The following is a 6,154-nucleotide window of genomic DNA, read 5'->3' as shown; positions in this document are numbered from 1 at the left end:
ACGTTAGAGGTGGCTTCACACTGTGAACGTGTGGAGGAGCAGATGGCGGCGATGAGCGTCACTGGGGAAAAGAAAGGAGAGGACACGGTCAGCCGGATTTTTACAGCAAAGAAAGAGAAGAACAACAGACCAAAAGGAAAAATGAAAGATGATAATAAAACAGAAAGACAGTGTTACAGGTGTGGTTATACTGACCACATGGGCAAAGATCCCAAATGCCCAGCACGAGGACAAACATGTCACAAGTGTAATGGTAAGGACCACTTTTCAAAAATGTGTCGTACAAAAAGACAAAAGAAACAAAATGTGAATGCTGTTGAACAAGATGATTATGCATTTACTGTAAATGATGATAATATACCTGAGAAACTTACCTTTTCTGTTGGGGGAATAGAGTTGAAAATGTTAGTTGACTCTGGAGCTACAAGTAATGTGATGGGAGAAAACATATGGGAAAAGCTAAAAGCTGAAAAGATAAAATGTCACTCATATGTACCCAAAGAGCAGAGGAATTTATATGCATATTCCTCAGCACAGGCACTCACGGTTAAAGGCGCATTCAGATGTGAAATCAAGATTGGTGACAGGACTGAAGAGGCTGAATTTATTGTGATTAGAGGTAATGGTGAACCACTCCTGGGGAAAAAGACTGCCATAAAGTTAGGAGTGTTGAAAATAGGTGAAAATGTGGCGGCTGTCACAGATTTAAAGCACACTCTTAAAGAAAAGTATCCAAAACTGTTCAAAGGAGTAGGAAAACTAAACACCAAACAGATCAGCCTGTACATTGATCCAAATGTGAAACCAGTAGCACAGCCACTGAGGCGCATACCTTATCATTTGAGGGATGCAGTGGAGAAAAAGATCAATGAACTAATTGACATGGACATTATAGAACGTGTAGAAGGACCTACACCTTGGGTAAATCCTGTAGTGGTACTCCCAAAGAAATGTGACAAAGATATCAGAATGTGCTTAGACATGAGAAAAGCAAATGAGGCAATAATCAGGGAAAGATACCCTATACCCACTGTGGATGAAATCTTGCAAGGACTAAACGGCTCTGCAGTCTTCACCAAACTCGATCTCAAGTGGGGATACCATCAACTAGAGCTTACCCCGGAGTCAAGAGAGATAACTACATTTGCAGTGCACAACGGAGTATACCGGTACAAAAGGCTAATATTTGGAGTCTCATCAGCTAGTGAGCAATATCAGCATGAGATTGCCAATGCACTAGCTGGCATTGAAGGAGTTGAGAACATTTCAGATGACGTAATCATACACGCGCCAGACCAAGAAACACATGATAAGCGCCTGCATGCTGTGATGAAGAGACTCTCTGACTGTGGCCTGACACTAAACTCAGAGAAGTGTCAGTTCAACATGGACAGACTCGTGTTCATGGGAATACTGCTGACACAGAAAGGCATCGGCCCGACTGAAGAAAGAGTGAGAGCTGTGGTGGAAGCCCGAGAACCGAAGAATGCTACTGAGGTGAGAAGCTTTCTTGGACTGGTAGGCTTCAGTAGCAGGTTCATACCACAGTTTGCTACACTCTCTGAACCACTAAGACGTTTAACTCGAAAAGAAACTATGTTTACATTCGGGCCAGAACAAAAGCAAGCATTTGAAAGACTAAAGACTGAGTTAGCCAGAGCAGGTACCCTAGCCTATTTTGACAAAGAAGCCCCAACCAGAGTCATAGCAGATGCAAGCCCTGTAGGCTTGGGCGCAGTGCTAATACAAATACAGAACGGAGAAGAGGTACCAGTGTGCTACGTAAGTCGGAGTTTAACAGACTGTGAGCGAAGATATTCTCAAACAGAAAGAGAAGCCCTAGCACTGGTATGGGCATGTGAGAGACTACATCCATATGTGTATGGCAGGAAGTTTGACCTCATCACAGACCACAAGCCATTAGAGGTCATATACAGCCAGAAATCTAAACCTTGTGCACGCATAGAAAGATGGGTTCTCAGACTGCAACCATATGACTTTAAAGTAGTGCACATTGCAGGAAAGCAAAACATTGCGGATTCACTGTCAAGACTGCTGGCTGACACCACGTCAAAAGAGATACATAAGCATGAATCTGAAGAATACGTGAGATTTGTTGCAGTTAATGCTACTCCAAAAGCACTCACAACAAGAGAGGTTGAAGAAGCCTCTGCTACAGACTCAGAATTAACAGAAGTGCGAAGAGCTATTGAAAACGGACACTTTGAAAAATGCAAAACATATGCACCCATTGCAAATGAACTGTGTGTCATCGGCTACATAGTTTTGCGGGGAACTCGCATTGTATTGCCAGAAAACCTCAGAGCTCAAGCACTGTCACTAGCTCATGAAGGACATTTAGGAATTGTTGGAACCAAACAGCATCTCAGAACAAAAGTTTGGTGGCCAGGGATGGACAAAGCTGCAGAAAAGTTTTGTAAAGCTTGTCACGGATGTCAAATAGTAGCCAGACCAGATCCACCTGAACCACTGAGAAACACACTTTTACCAGATGGACCATGGCGAGATGTGGCGGTAGACTTACTGGGACCACTACCTTCGAACCACTCAATACTTGTACTGATAGATTACTACAGTCGGTACTATGAGTATGATGTAATGTCATCTACAACTGCTGAAAAAGTCATCGACTCTATTGACTGTATATTTAGCAGACATGGGCTACCAGTTACAATCAAATCTGATAACGGCCCACAGTTCAAATCTGAGCTGTTCAGAGAATATTGTGAAACTAATGGAATCAAACATATAAGAACTACACCAAAATGGGCTCAAGCAAATGGAGAAGTGGAACGGCAAAATGCATCATTGATGAAAAGAATCAGGATCGCACAAGCCGAAGGACTTGACTGGAAGCGAGAGCTAAGAAAATATGTAACAGTGTATCGCAGCATTGAACATCCAACCACGGGCAAAAGTCCAGCAGAACTACTGTTCAACCGCAAAATGAGAGGAAAGTTACCGAACATCAGTGAGGCAAAAACAACGGAGTTGGACGTGCGTGACAGAGACGCTGAACAGAAGGGAAAATCAAAGACTTATGCTGATGAACGAAGGGGAGCTGAGTATTCAAAAGTTGACTCGGGAGACACAGTGCTGGTTCAACAAGACAAAGTGGACAAGTTTACAACACCATTCAACGCAACACCACACAAAGTTGTAAGCAGAACTGGAAACCAAGTCATTATTGAATCACCAACAGGAGCTCGCTATCACCGGAATACCACACATGTGAAGAAATACGAGACGAATGAGACCAGAGAAGGACACTATGACACAATACCTGAAAGGGAGGAAGGTGAAACACCCACAAAGACTGACACCTTCACTCCAACACCACAAGAGGGCTCCCAGGGGCCAGAGAGACCAAGTAGATCACAGAGGGCTAAAAAGATACCCGAGAGGTTTCGTGATTTTGTGGTGAAATGAACTATACCGTATTTTCACGACCATAAGGCGCACTTAAAAGTCTTAGATTTTCTTCAAAAAGTACGGCGCGCCCTATAGCGCAGTGCGCCCTGTGTGATGTAAGGAGGACGTAGTAGAGAACACCATGAGAACGCTAAAGGGTGAAGTGTGGGCGCAACCCTGAAAATGGCAAAGAGACACGCTTATGAAGCACAGTTTAAACTGAAGGCCATCAGCTACGCGGAGGAACATGGAAATCGAGCAGCGGCGAGAGAATTTAAGATTAACGAATCGATGGTTCGCAAATGGAGGAAGCTAGAAAACAAGCTCCGGCAGGTCAAGAAAACGCAGCTGAGTTTCCGCAGACATAAGGCGAGGTGGCCCGAGTTGGAGGAAAGACTCGAGCGGTGGATCATCGAGCAAAGAACGAGCGGGAGAAGCGTTTCGACGGTCACCATTCGGCTAAAAGCAGTTTCACTTTCACTTTTTATGAAACGGTGCCATTTTTCCATCCGGACCAGGACTACGGTAGCGCAGCAACTTCCAGCGGATTATAAGGAAAAGCTGGCCATCTTCCGCTCCTACTGCAGCAAACACATCGGCGACAAAAACATCCAGCCCAGCCACATCACAAACATGGACGAGGTCCCGCTCACTTTTGACATCCCGGTGAGTCACACTGTGGAGAAGAAGGGGACCAGCACGCTAGCGATACGCACAACGGGGCACGAAAAGTCTTCTTTTACTGTTGTGCTTGGCTGCCATGCTAATGGACAGAAACTGCCGCCTATGGTGATTTTTAAGAGAAAGACTTTGCCTAAAGAGAAGTTTCCAGCAGGAATCATCATTAAGGCAAATGTAAAGGGCTGGATGGATGAGGAAATGATGAAAGGGTGGCTGAGGGAGGTGTATGTAAGGAGACCAGGTGGTTTTTTCCACGCATCACCATCGCTCTTAATCTGTGACTCTATGCGTGCCCATCTCACAGCCGATGTGAAAAAACTAGTGAAACAAAGGAACTGTGAGCTTGCTGTCATTCCGGGAGGCCTGACAAAGGAACTCCAACCGCTGGACATCGGTGTGAACCGCCCGTTCAAAGTAAGGCTGCGAGCGGCCTGGGAGCGATGGATGACCGATGGAGACCACAGTTTCACCAAGAGTGGAAGGCAGCGCCGGGCGAGTTACGCCACAATTTGCGAATGGATTGTAGATGCTTGGGCTAACATGTCTGCTGGCACTGTTGTTCGAGCTTTCGCAAAAGCTGGCATCGTTTCCGAGGAGCCGCACGGCACGGAAAGTGACTCTGACAGTGAAGACAGTGAACCTGGCATGTTTGATGGAGATTTAGCGCAGCTGTTCAATTCAGACACAGAGGATGAGGACTTCGATGGGTTTGATTGATGATAAAAATGTGAGTACCAAACTTTGTTTTGCTCCTGCTTTATTTTTAAATACGCACACTTGTATGCTTGTGTGTTGTTGATGATGACCATTACTGGTAATAAAAATGTGAGTAAGGTACCGAACTCAGGTTTGCTCCCGCTTTATTTTTAAATACGCATACGGTACTTGTATGCGCCCTATGATCCAGTGCGCCTTATGTGTGTGTTAAATACAGTAATGGCACACATAACTGAGACTGCGCCTTTTAGTACAGTGCGTCTTATGGTCGTGAAAATACGGTAATATGTTAAGGTGAAGAGGTAACTTAAAGTTGGCAAGTTTCAAGTTCATATGTGTATTTCGACATGTATATATTGAAAAAAGAAAGGTACATGTGTGGTGAGACAGTTAGATTATATACTTGTTAGAAAGTAAGACAAGAAGAATGTTCAGTGTTGGAAAAAAAAAAAAAAAAAAGACATCAAAGTTATTACAACTAAAGTTTGAGTCTAAGGAAAAGGGGGATGTCATGTATTGATATGGCTATGTCTTAAGGTGATGACCTTTGAACCGGATGTTGTTGTCTGAAGGAAGCCCCGTTAAGTGGCTAGTTGTAAGATGGACAGTGTTCAATAAAGCAACATAAAGACCGTGCTTTATGTCCTGATTCAATTCAGAGTGCTCTGCCTAATTTAGTAATAAGGTGAGCATACAACAAATGGGAAAATAATAATCTATGACCATCTGAGCCACTTTGTGACAGTGCAGCTGAACATTTATGGCCAACTTCCTTTAAAAGGACGGTCCCTTTAGTTTCTGTCTTATAACTAGTTTTACTAAAGACACAAAGCTCGTCGTGACCTTAGAGGAAAAAGCCAGGAGGGTATCTCGTAGTCTCATTTGCCAATATGTGCATAAACATTCTTACTTAGCGGACAAAATAAGTGCGTACACGCAACTTGCACCTTGGCAAACAGGACACGCCCCCTTTCCCCCCTAGAAAGAACACATGGCTGAAGAAAGTAATTTAAGGTCATTTTCAGTGTTACCCGTGTCTCTTTAAATGGGAAATAAATTAACTGTTACTTTATTTATTTCACCGAGGTTTAAGTAAATCACTCGTTTTATCCCTTGCCGTGAGTTAAAGACCTTTGTTTGTGTCTAGCTGACGGTTTAATTGAAATATCTATGTTTACATTTTCTATGACAGCCTCATTCATTATCCATGCAGATGCGTCTTCTGAGGCACTGCTCAAAAAATTAAGGAAGCACTCGATCATCCCAGTACAACACGGAGTCAGTTAAACTACAGGGAAATCAATCTGTCCTGTTAGGAAGCGTA

Source organism: Mchenga conophoros, linkage group LG11, assembly GCF_057382185.1.
Source record: "Mchenga conophoros isolate Kocher_MC1m ecotype Shallow Benthic linkage group LG11, M_conophoros_male_GT1.1, whole genome shotgun sequence".
In the NCBI taxonomy this organism is placed as follows: domain Eukaryota; kingdom Metazoa; phylum Chordata; class Actinopteri; order Cichliformes; family Cichlidae; genus Mchenga; species Mchenga conophoros.
This window is presented reverse-complemented; position numbering follows the sequence as displayed.